The sequence below is a fragment of the Myiozetetes cayanensis genome, unplaced genomic scaffold (assembly GCF_022539395.1).
Source record: "Myiozetetes cayanensis isolate MyiCay16 unplaced genomic scaffold, myiCay2020 scf38, whole genome shotgun sequence".
Lineage (NCBI taxonomy): Eukaryota > Metazoa > Chordata > Aves > Passeriformes > Tyrannidae > Myiozetetes > Myiozetetes cayanensis.
The window spans coordinates 1,211,844-1,224,307 of NW_026087609.1; the positions used below are offsets into that span (position 1 = coordinate 1,211,844).

Sequence of the window (12,464 nt, forward strand, 5' to 3'; positions counted from 1 at the left end):
AACCATCAGAGTTAATGAATGAAAGGTGATGGTTTTCATCAGTTTTAAGTGGGAGAAGAAGAGATTGTGTTTGTTTGGGGTCCTATTTTAAGAGACATGCCAATTAAAGCAGAGGTGTTCTTTGGGTGAAAAAGATTTCACTGAAATCAAGATTGTTGTCAAAAACCTCCCTAGAAATTTTTTATCACACCTCTTCATCAGACCCACTCTTCAACCTGAAATCACAGATGAAGGTCAGGGTGCCCAGCGTGCAGGCTTACTCCTTGCAAATTCCTGTGTATTGTGTCCTGACTGCACAAATCAAAGGGATTTGTGATTCCTTCCTCTCAGTTCCCTGGTGACGCAGTTCCATTTTACGGCTCCTGCTCAGTGCTACGCAGTTTTTGTACAAAGTGGGTGCGTTTTCTGCCATCTGTTTTTTCCTGTCATTTCTAAACAAGGAAACAAGATCATTTGGGATCATTCCCTGCTGAATATTTTAGAAAAAAAACCCTGCAGTCATTAGTCTTTATGCAGCCAGAGGTCTCGTACTTGATGAGAGATTTGCCTGATTAGGGAGCGCAGGGTTGACCCTTCCACAAGAGATCTAATTTAATTAAATGCATAGGGTACAGCCATAACAGTGCTCTGGAAACCTCTCAGAAAATGCTGATGCATATCCCCAGCAAACAGCCAGTTCCACCAGCTTTAACAGAAATTCCTCACAGGTTTTTTAAGTACAATTTATACTGAAAAAAAATAAAAAATAAAAAATTTAAAAGAAAAAAACAGAGCTACATTCTTTTGTTTAACAAACCTGACAAAAGGAAGCTGAGTCAGACTCCCTCCAGGATACACACCTCAAGCTGTGACAAAAAGGAAACCAGTTACCAGGTGGAAATGACTAAGAGCACTGCACTGCCCTGATTAAAAGGCCCAGAAATAACAACACAACGTGCTGCAGAGATTATGCTTTCCACATGGAGCAGCAGTTGTTATTTTTCAAACTTTAAGTAATGCTTCTTCCAGAGAGCCTTCAGACAACAGTCAGATGCAAGTGCACATTTCGGATGGGAGGGATTTCACCATGATTATCTGAGCTGTTCAAAATGAGCATTTGGGGTTTATTTTTATAACTGAAGGAAAGCTTATGCTCTCCCATAATTCCTGACTGGTCAGAAAAACAGTGACACGGTGTTACTGCTGTGACTGAATTTCAGATCTTGGCAGACCTTCACTTGCCCAGTGCCTGTAACGGGCTGAGTTTAACAAGACAGACTGCTAGGTCTAACTTCATAAACTGTTACAAAAGCATTCCTGCGCTGTATTGCCAAGGGTAAAGCCCTTCCCCAGAGGGAGTCAGATAGGAGGACATTGCTTTTGAGAATTAAAGATCCTTAGCTGCAGCTGTGTCAATAGCTGCTGTTGGTTTCGATGACTGTGCTTATTAAGAAGGGCTTATTTATCATGTGGAATTTCACCAGAACTGGAATTACTTGCAAAAAAAAGAAAATGGCATGGGCTGCTTTACCAACTTTGCTGGGATTTGTGGTGGTTAGGGAAGCAATGAGTGTGTTCCTATAGCTGTGGTTTCCATGAATTCTTTGAGGAGAGCTCCACAGACCCTGATCAGAGGGCACAGCGAACAAGCACTACAGTGAAAACCTGAAACCAGCTGTAAATAAGAGCCACCACCACTGGGGTCAGCCTGCCTGGCTGCAAGTGATGAACTGGAGCTTCAGCTCACCTGACCAACCTCCTCAGCAGCAGATAAAATGTGATTCTGAGGGAAGATGCAAGTTCCAGTGTCACATTTATTCTGTGCAGTTACCAATTCCATTAACTTGCACTAACCCACTCGCAGGTATCTGTGCAAGGGAGAGCAGGCAGATTCCACAGACTTAGCACAGCGAATGAGGGCTCTGTTTCAACCCAATATAACACATTATTCCCCTCAGCAGCAGCAAGATGACATTTATTACTTTAGATTCCCAGAAATGTCAAATTTAACCTATGTACCAGCACCTTCAAAGCAGAGTTGAGTTTTACTCCCTTATTCAAAAAGGGAAGGCTATTTTAAAGTTTACTAGCATAAAAGGCAGATTGCTCAGACACCTGCATTTAAATAGCACAGACTAGCATCATAAAGTTTCATAGGAAGAGATGCTGATCTGAACCATACAGATCTAAGCCATGTGCCACAAAGTCCCAAAACAGCAGCTAATGAACATCTGTGGGAAAAGATCATGGAAAGAAGCAAATGATCCAGTAGGGGCAGATGGATATAACATGGAAAGCTCATACAGCTTCAGTCAGCACTGAACTGACCAACAAAGAAGGTCTGGTATTATTTGGGAAAGGAAGCAGAAGAAAACACTGTGAAATTCCAAGTAGAGAATTATCACTCCTTTTATTTGTGCCACCGTCTCCATGTCTCCATCTACAACTCACACAGCTGGTGGAAAGTTGTTAAATGATAAGATTCCTATTCATTTTTTATCTATTCCTTTCACTTTCACAAGTTAAGAGTTCATTCACAAAATGAGGCACCTAAAAGGTAAATGTACCTGCCAGTATTGTCTGATCATGCACAGGAATTTTCTCAGTAGCAGAACTTGGTGTGAATTAATAATAGGTGGTTTAAAACATTACCCCCTTGCAAAAGGCACCAGCCATGAAGTAGTTTTTCCAAAGTCTATTGCTTTGGCCGTAATGATGAAGAGAAATGAATCTGAAAGTCTCAGCCCTCCAAGTAAACCTGCTTGCCAGCAGGTTTGAAACATGGTGACAGTCACTCCCTAGGTGGGGCAGCAGGGCAAATGCCAAAGGACACAGGGTGCTCTGAAGCATCAGGAGCTTTGCTGCCTGTTGGAATGGGCTGCAAGGATGGGTTCTTCGTTCCATTAAAACTCAGTGGACATTTGCTCATAGCCAGAAAGAAAGCCAGTTCAGTAGAAATGAAATCTATAAAGCACAATGGGGAAGGGTTTAGATCATAAATCAGGTTTCTAAAATTTCAGTGAAAGTGTCTTCCTCAAAGCTTATGAATGGTTTTCAGTTGCTCTACTGAGCTCTGAAAAAGAGCATGTGAAAAGGCCTTTAGAAATTTTCTCACTGGTTTCCTTGAACTTTTCAGTAGAGATTAAACAAATCAGATACTACAAAGCTCATTTAGCAGGTGTCAAAACAGACCTGCATCACCTTGGCCTTTTGCCTCAGGGCATGAGATGAGCCCAGTGATTACAGCAGGGTGCTGATGACACCGAGGTTGTGGGTCCAACCCCCTATAGGCCTTTCACTTAGGAGTTGGACTTGATGATCCCTGTGGGTCCTTTCCAGTCAGAATATTCTGTGAAATACAACTCTGTGGAACACCGGGGTTTCCTCTTCTCCTTTCTGAGCACTGGAGATGATGAGCTCCCTTCCCTTGCCCTCGTCCTTTGTTTAGAGTAGCTGAGCAGCTCCCAAGCCCATAGATAGCAACATCAAAGGCTTTGGGACAGTTGTGGATGCATTTGCAAGGGTAAATCATATCTGGGCCCGTTGTCTGCTGTGGGCACCAGATTATCAGGGAGCTGCATCCTGATCAGATAGCTGAGCTGGAAAACTCCTATCAGCGTCCTCCCTGCTCCCCGCTCGGCACTGACACAGCAACGGCTGCTTGTTGTGTGAGGGCGCTGGACTCTACTTGGGCTCCTTGCATAAGGCTTTGAAAAATGTCACCTCATTATTTGCTTAACTTTTTTTTGAATAATTAATGTAGCTTTTTTTTAAAAAAGCCATTCACCTTTGCTGCTGTACAATCCAGAAATGTGAGACAATCTGACCAACCTCAGCCTTTTGGCAAGCTGGGAAATCAATGCCACCACCTGTGCTGGACTGTGATGACAAATAGGAGCAAGAGAATATGTAACTGTGGAACATTACAAAACATTTAATTTAATTTAATAATTAAAATTATTAAATCCCACTTAAGATACATTGAACATTTGCCTACATTTATTATAAGTAGGTCAAAAAGGTGAGTTTTGAGTTAAGTTCCACACTTCTCAGTTTTCTTCTGCATTATTTAGTAAAAAAATTCCTCTTCCTTTTGTACTGCACAGTGCCAGAGCTAGACCTTTGTGTTCAGTTCAACGGGCAGACAGGGGTCAGGAACAGGCAGGGGGCTCTGAAGAATCCATCACAGTCCCACAGAAGGGTCTGGGCACTCAGCACAGGCTGGAGAAGAGCCCACTGGTCCATCAGGAGACACCAACACCTGGGTGCTGGTGAACTTCTACCCCTGCCACTGCCCCACAGTCACCCTCAGAAATGTAACCCAAACGCTGAAGCTTTCCCTTCTGTCTGCCCTGAGTGGTCTCCAGACTTAAAACTCACCATAATGAAGATGTTACATATATTTTCTCCTTCTGGAAGGCCCACTTACACTGTCTTGCTCCCAGGCTCTTCACTTTACCTGTGAAAAATCCTGTTAAATTCCATTTTTATATTCAGAGCTTTAGAGGAACTCAGTCTCATTCCTATGACGGCTCTACCTTTTTGGCTTCCAGGTATAAAAATCCTCCAAACTGCTTTGAAAATCCTGTTTGTTCAAGACAGACATAGTTTGTGCTGATCAAATATCAAACACTGAAAGTACCATTCAGATTTGCAACTCCTAAAGCTCTTTCTAAAACAATGCTAAATAACATACCAACTTTGGTGTTTCTCTCAGAGCCAGTTTCCTTTTATTCAGCTCCCTCATTAGAGTCAGCAACAAATAAGTAGATATAGCAATAATAAGGCTAAGTTTATCTTGTTTCCTTTTCCTCCACTCCCTTTTCTCACTGTATTGCTAAAACTTGGAACAATAACAGGATGCCGGGATGCAGGGTGGGAAAAGGCTGACTCCCAGCTGGAAAACCTTGGAGACTGAGAGCTGAACACTCCCAGTATTGCTTAACGAAAAGAGAAGTGGATTTTGCTATTTGATCTTCATTTTTTGTGTACTGCTTTACATTTTGGGATACTGCTGATCTTCGTTTGCCTGGTTTGGGGACCAACTGATGCTCCACCAACTCTGACTCAGGTAAGAGAAAAATGCTTTTGCTGTTGTTCAGCCGTGAATTTCATTGCAAAGGTTTTTTTAGCTCTGCCAAAATTATTTTCTAATGTGTAAAATAGTTTAAGAAATACCAGCAAACAGGCTGTGAATTTGATATATATCCACAGATCCCTTTGGGCCTCACACTGAGGGCACTCACACCAAGTGTAGACAACAGAAGAGCTGTTTACAACTGACACTGCAAGGGGAAAATCTCTGGCTTTCTTGAACTATAACACAATACTCCCAGATTGTTTAAAAGAAGAGATATTTCATGATTTTTTTGAGGAATATTTAGATTATGTTGCCAATGCGTATTCATAACAGAAAAGGGACAGAAATGATCCTACAAATTGCACCTGTAAACCCTTTAGGAAAGGATTTCCTTTGTGGTGGGGACAGTTACAGGTCCAGAATGGTTTGGAGGGAGCAGGTGTGTGCTGGGCTATGATTTGGTGTAACATGTTTTATCATTGGGTGGTTGGTTGGGCACTGAACAGGCTCCCCAGGGCAGTGGGCACAGCCCCAAGGCTGCCAGAGCTGCAGGAGGGTTTGGATGATCCTCTGGGGCACAGGGGGTGACTCTTGGGGATGGCCCTGTGCAGGGCCAGGAGTTGGACTGGATGGTCCTTGAGGGTCCCTTCTAACTCAGCACATTCTTTGACTCCGTGATTAAATTTGGGAGTTATCTTGGTATCTGTCTTTGAGGTGCCATGGCTTTAAAAGACCAGCAATTCTCATTTCCAAGGTTTCTTCATCTCAGTGGTCCAAAAAGACCTGTTTTTTCTGATGAGGTATTTTACGAGCAGTGGCTTGATACAAAGAGTTGGTGGAAAAGGCTTTTATCTTATCCTAAAGCTGTTGTAACAGGGCCCTGAACTAACAGGCTCACTGAGCAGCTTGCAGAGACAAAGCATTTATGCAGAAGAGATGAACTGATTGTGGTTTTTTCTGTAAGAACTCTATTCTGTAATAGTGGGACTGTCAGTGTGCACAGTACCTCACTGTGCTGGTTGTCACTCTGTAATAAAGATAAAGGTAGGAAAGAAATGCAAGGAAAAAATGTGAAAGAAGATGAATCTCTGTGAGAAAATCTCTTGCATTCTTAGCTACCAAAGACATCCCAAGTTGGCTGCTACTGCAGTTAACAAAGGCATAGTTAATCAATGTGTCCCTGCCTCCACTGATTATAGATCATCAGATCAGCATTTGTAAAAGCACACAGTATTACAGATGTTCATGTAGGAAAAAATATTAGACAACAGCAAGGATGCTCCAGTGATTTACAAAAGCTTCTCATCTTAGGTTAATTTGTGCCTTGTAACATCAGCCCACAGAAATGCTGACTTACAATTTATCTGCAGTATCTCCGGGAGGGACTTTTTATCCTTAAATAAAAGGTGACCCACAAGAGAAAAGGATTCTGGATTAATTTAGCATATGAAAGCCTTAGAATAGGAAGTATACCATAGAGAAGAATGTGAAATTACAAACAATAAAACAAATTAATGTGAAAGCAAAAGATAAACTCAATTAACAAATCATTCCTGCTTTGCCCACAAACCTGGCTTTATTTCTCAGCTACAGCTGCACTGCATTGCCACAGAAGAATTTCCCAAAGCTTTGCTTTAACATAAGATCATAGAAGTGTTTTTCAAACATTTTAAAACAAATGCTAATGCTGAAATTGTGCCATGAAAGGGATACAGGTCCCTCAGCAAGGTGCAGCTTGCAGGGTGTGAGGTGAGGGGCTCAGTGCTACAGAGGCAGCTGGGGCAGAGCAGAGTTAACAGGTCTGGTGCCAGCTTTGCTTCACATCCTGCCTCTGCTGAGGGAAACTGCTCTGAAAACAGGATACAGGCAAAAATCCTGGGCTTTAGAACCTGCTCTGATTTACAGCACTTGTGGAACAAAGGACTGCACTGCACATCTGTAAATCAATTACTTCAATTAATATTTCAAATGAAAAATAGGAAAACTTTTTTTAAATTGCTTTTTCTTATCAGGGTATAAGTCTGCAGAGCTACAGGTTTAAATCAAGCCAGACAGTATTTTATATTGTCTAAAAAAAAACAGAGGTTCACAGAATCGAGATAAAGGATTAATTCTAGCAGCTGAGCTTTCTGTAAGGCATCTCATGCTGTTTCTGGGCTTTGCTCAGGTTCTAGAAGTTTAATTCAGATCTTCAAACGTTAGTGCCACAAACAAAATAAGAGGTTTCCTGCTTTAGTGAGAAAATCTGTTGGACATGAAATTATTTTGGTGTAATTTTTTCTTAAACAAATGTCCTTCCCCCGGTTGTCTTTGTGGGTTTACAAACCAAAAACCCCTCCAAGTTTAGCCCTGTTGTGTCTGATTTCCATTCTACCCTGGAACACAGCAGACAGCGGTTATTGTGTAAACTGGAGGCTGGCTGGGACAGAGATGCCCAGCTCACAATGACTAGCACAATTCCCCACATGTGCTTTTGAAGAGTTGAGCAGAGTCTGAACTTGGAGAACAGACCTTGGCAAGCCCAGAGCTGGATCCTTGATTGATCTGTGAGAAGAGTTTGGTTGATCCCCCCATGGATGCCAGTTCAGCACCTACTCCATCCCAAGGGGCTGTGCAGATGTATCAGCACTGCAGACACACAAAGCACAGAACACTCTGCTGTCAGCTCACGACCAGGAGCCACCACTTTGGCTGCCAAGGAACTTCCAGACATCCTTCTCCAGAGCCTGTCCAAGCACAGAGCCCACAGAGCCAGGGATCTGACCAGCTGATGCTGGGAACAAGGCTGTGCAAAATCAGTGCCCTGGCACTGCTGGGACAGGACCCCCTTCACAGCAGTGTCTCCAGGAGCCAACAGGTCCTGCTGGATTCCTCACACCCCACACACACTTCAAACCAGTTTCCTCACCAGTTCCACACCCTTTTTCCTGTGGGAGAGCCTCAGATGTCTCATTCCATAAAGCTATTTATGCCCAGTGAGGTAACACAGAAACAGCCCAAGCTGTTACCTTCCAGGAGGGACCCCAAACAAAGGAATTCCTGGGCTTTTATCCCCTCACAGTCCAAGCACACCAAAGCCTGGAGCCCTCAGCTCCCTCAGCTGCCTGGGCCACGTGTTCCTGTGCCCTTGGTTGTGCACAGGCTCACGGCCTCTTGCCTGGGGCTCCACTCATTTCCCACCCCCAGAGCCCACCCTGAGCTGCCCCCGAGCCCCCTGCACTGAGTGGGTCCCTCAGCACTGCACGTGCTGCCCATCTCCCAAACTGAACCAGAATCCCTCAGAACCACACTCAGCTGGAAGGGAAAGGCCCATACAGGGATCAAACCCATGATCCTGGTGTTCTTAGCACCAGCTGAGCTCATCTCGGGGTCACTGCAATGAGGCTGACCACGAAATATGGAAAAATTGATACAACATTTTGAGGAACCTGGTTGCAATTCTTCAGTGCAGGAACACAAATTTGCCCTTCCATCTAATTTCCACTCACCTCCATCTGAATTTCAGATTTGCCAGCAAGAATGGAACTAGCTATATTTTGAATGTAAGGTTTTGCTGATTGTTGTAAGTTTTCTCATACTTCTGAAATGGCTGTTATTTGTGCCATGAGTTTGTTTAATACACATGCTGCTACACACATCTGTTGGGCAGGCAGTGAGATTTGGGGCCCAGCCTTTCTGGGTGCTAAATAAATCCCATGGAGGTTCCCAGGGCCTGGAGCAGTTCAAGAGCTGTGATTTCCAGGGCTGCCAAAGACAGGAGAAGGGCACAGGGGCAACTTATCCACCCACTGCACTGCCTACACTTCAGTTTTGCTACTCTGAGAATATCCCAGTAAATATTTCAAACCAGGAAACCAGAGTCAAGCAGGTGGATGGACACCGATAAGTCTTTGTGTGAGACAGACGGCAAAACTCTGAGAAAGATTAGGAGCTGAATGTGAAAGAGTTTTCAAGTATTATCTCTGAAGGTCCAGAACTTACAGTGAAAAATGACTGCTGTTTTAGAGGTTACCTGGGACACACTGTAGAAATTGCACATGAACCTTCCCAAAGACCAGCAGAGAGGAAAGAGTGTTCTTCTGTCCTGACACTGCTGTCTGACATGCAGGGGGGTACAGAGTACCATCACAGTTAAAGGTAGATCAAAACCAGAAATGTTGTAAATCTTCGCTTTCAAAACCCAGAGAGGTCAGTTGTATTGGCCCAGTTTAGTTGTCATCAAGACCCTTCTGCTCCTGTCCAATTTCACCAGCCAAAAGTTGAGGGGAAAGAGCCCCCATTTCTATCACACATTCCTTTAAAAAGCCTCCTGTCAGTCTCCACGAACTCACAGGAGCCCACCTGGCTTTGTCCCCACTAAAGTCCCCATTTCTCTGCATCCTCTGCATCCTCCTCTCTCCCCAAGCCCAACCTCAGCATCTGGAATGGTTCTCCTGACACCTGGCAAAGCTCACAGGGCACAAGGTGAGTTATCTGCAGCCCACAGGGGCCCTTGGCTTATTGTGTATGACAGTGGAAAGGGAAATTCCACTTCCACAGTGTGTCTGGAGGATACAGTTCAATTCCTTCTGCTGCCTTTGTCCACAGTTTTCAGCAGTGCTTTGGTAGGACCAGTCTTCCTTTTCCCCTTCCTTTTATGATGCTATCAGGTATGAGTTTGTGCTCTGGAAATCCTCGAGGAGCCCCAAGTCCCCCTTACAACACATTGCTTGAGGAGACCAAGGGCCTGGTGCTGCTCTCATGCAAATGAGAGGAAATCCTGCCATTGATGGGAATTGTTCCTGTGAGAGGTTCAGATTCATTGGCAGAATCTCCACTGGCAGAGTTTTAGGTCACCTTCTCCATTCTTTTTGTGGGATACTCCCTCCCCCTACCTCCAGTCCTGGACCTGAATTCAGAAGAGATTTGTATTATCTTACTGGCTTTTACTGTCATTATCTTTCAGATATACATCACCTATCTGCAAGACAAGCAGTTTACTCATGACTTGATAATCTTAAAGGTCTTTTCCAACCTTAAAGATTCTATGATTCTATGTTAAAATTAGGCCAAGCAATCAATATTACTAATAATCAGATTTTCACCACCTGATCTAGGAACTTACAATGAAATACTATACATTACATATAGTTTACTAGTAGTATTAATAGTATATGTTATCTTTTTGCTCAGTACTGTTAATTTAGGGGTTTAGGCTCTCATTAAACATAAACAAATATTGCTACACCATGCACATTTTAATATTGTTCAGATTACCAATGCACTCCACCTAAGGCACCCAGCACAGAAATAAAGAAGTGAGGGCAGAAAGCAGAGAGCACAAAGAGCTGGAGTGCTTTTTGTAATGGGTTCATTTTGCAAAGACAATAATGTCCCTTTGACAGTGACAGAGCTATCACAGATCTCTGTAGCATCAGTTAACAAACACATTTGCTTTGTACCCTGGATTTACCAGCAGCAGCCTTGGTAAAAGTTCAGGATTGGAATGGGTACTGAATTACTGAACAGTAATTGCCCTTGGAGGTGACTTCAGTTTCAAACAGGAAGAAAGGGGCTCATTTCTCTGTGGAATATATTGTCTCATTTTCCTGCTCTGAAATCATGAGCTGTATCACCTGCCTTGTATGGATTGATCTTGGGCTTCTTTCTGTGATGAGAAAGGGTTCATTCACACAAGAAAGGGGTTTTCAGTGGCCTTGATTAAAACATGAGCTGGGGGAGAAATAAATGTTCCTCCTACACAGCCACTAAAGAGAAAAAAAAATCCAAAAAAAAAAGTTTGGGGTTCAGGCAGCAAAGCCACACGTGCAGCACTGCTGGGAACAAGAACTGCCCAAACATCAGGGCACTCAGAGCCATCAGTCCCAGGGTGTGCAGCACCCCCAGCCTCTGGAGCAGGTTCCCTCCTGGCCTCTGCTCTGGGGGGGGAAAATTCATCAGCCTAATGATCTCCTTGAGCCAGAGCACAGCTAATAGAGCAAAACACAATTACTCCACATGGAAACAAATCCACACCGACAAAAAAAGTCATACAACTTAACAACAGCTTTCCTCCTCTTTTTAAGCTTCCCTGAATTTTCAGGCTCTCGGCTTCCCTTCATCAGCACATTGAACTGGCAATTTGCTTCCCTAGTTTTAGTTTGATTTCCAGATGAGGTTTTCCTGACAAGAGCGAAGCTGTAAGTAAAACTATTGAAAGGTTCATTGTAAATTCACTAGTAATAATATCATTTGCATCATCTCAGAACACATGGAGATTATAACAATGGAAATGTTCTGGGAAAGGACTATAACTATAGAGGTGGGTAGAAAAGGTCTTGAAGTTAATTAAGCCTGTTCTAGAAGTCTAGTTGAATAAGGGCAGGAAACAGAGAAGAATGAACTGACATTTGAATTAGACATTTTAAAAAGGGAGAAAAATAGTGAACACTAAACAAAATCTATCCAGACACACCCTGTTTTTTTAGCCTCTTGCCCAGACAGAAAACAAGAGATTTATGTATATGTACATGCTTTCTTTATCTGCCAGAAAAATAATTTTCTGAGGAAATACTAATGCATTCAGTTCCCCAGGAGAATACCCTGGACAAAGGAATGAGCACACACAGCCAGCTGAACATGGTTTCTCTGTTTCAGATTACTGTTAGTGCAGTAAATACCAATTACTGTGACCTGGGCATGATGCTTGTGTTCCAGACAGATACTTCTGCTCTTGAGCTTTTGTTAAAGGAAAATGTCAAAAAAATCTTATCTGCTGTAAACACAGCTACATTGCACCTCTAAAAAAATCCTGTTTATTGCATGTGGTTCCTCAAAGGATTGGGACTTCTCCTTAATGAGAGCGACTCAGCTGGAGCTCTGTGCCAGGAGGCCTCTCTGATGTAAAGGCTTTATCTGGAAACAAAGGGGAAGTGGAGAAAGCTCTTCATTACATTATTCTTACAGTGTACCTTATTTTGTTTCAGCTTGTCCTAACTCTCAAACATCCAGTGACAGCTTCAGCTGATCTCAGTGCAGAGCAGAGCTGACCAAGGGCAGTACCAGAACAGATCCCTTCTGAAAGGTGCTCAGAGTTTATTGTAGGGAACAAAGCTCCTGGTCAGAGATGCTTGAGAAGCCTTTTTAATGACAACAAACAATTCCACTATGCCCAAACTATTCCAATTCTGCATCAGAATGTGCAAATAATTTTTGAAGGATTCTATTGTCCCCCTACTCCCCAAAAATCAAACATCACCTGAGTGTGGGTGGTGCTGGGGATGAGGGAAGCTCAGTGCTGAGACACCTGCACCTCTGTCTTTCCCACTGGAGCCACCACAGTTTGGGATAAAGAGAAGGAAATTGGCTCAGAACAAGAGAGAAAAAAGCTGGATCTACAACCATGTAAATATGTCCCTGAGACTGA

At 43.3% G+C, this 12,464-nt stretch overlaps 1 protein-coding gene across 1 annotated transcript in view; it reads left to right on the plus strand.

The window, feature by feature from the left end:
• Positions 1–4,869: 4,869 nt before the first annotated feature.
• Positions 4,870–12,464, plus strand: part of CDH5 (cadherin 5) — a 29,024-nt gene continuing 21,429 nt past the window's right edge. The window contains exon 1 of the mRNA XM_050328218.1: positions 4,870–5,050. The gene's annotated coding sequence lies outside the window, so the exon portion shown is untranslated. The remainder of the gene's footprint in view (positions 5,051–12,464) is intronic.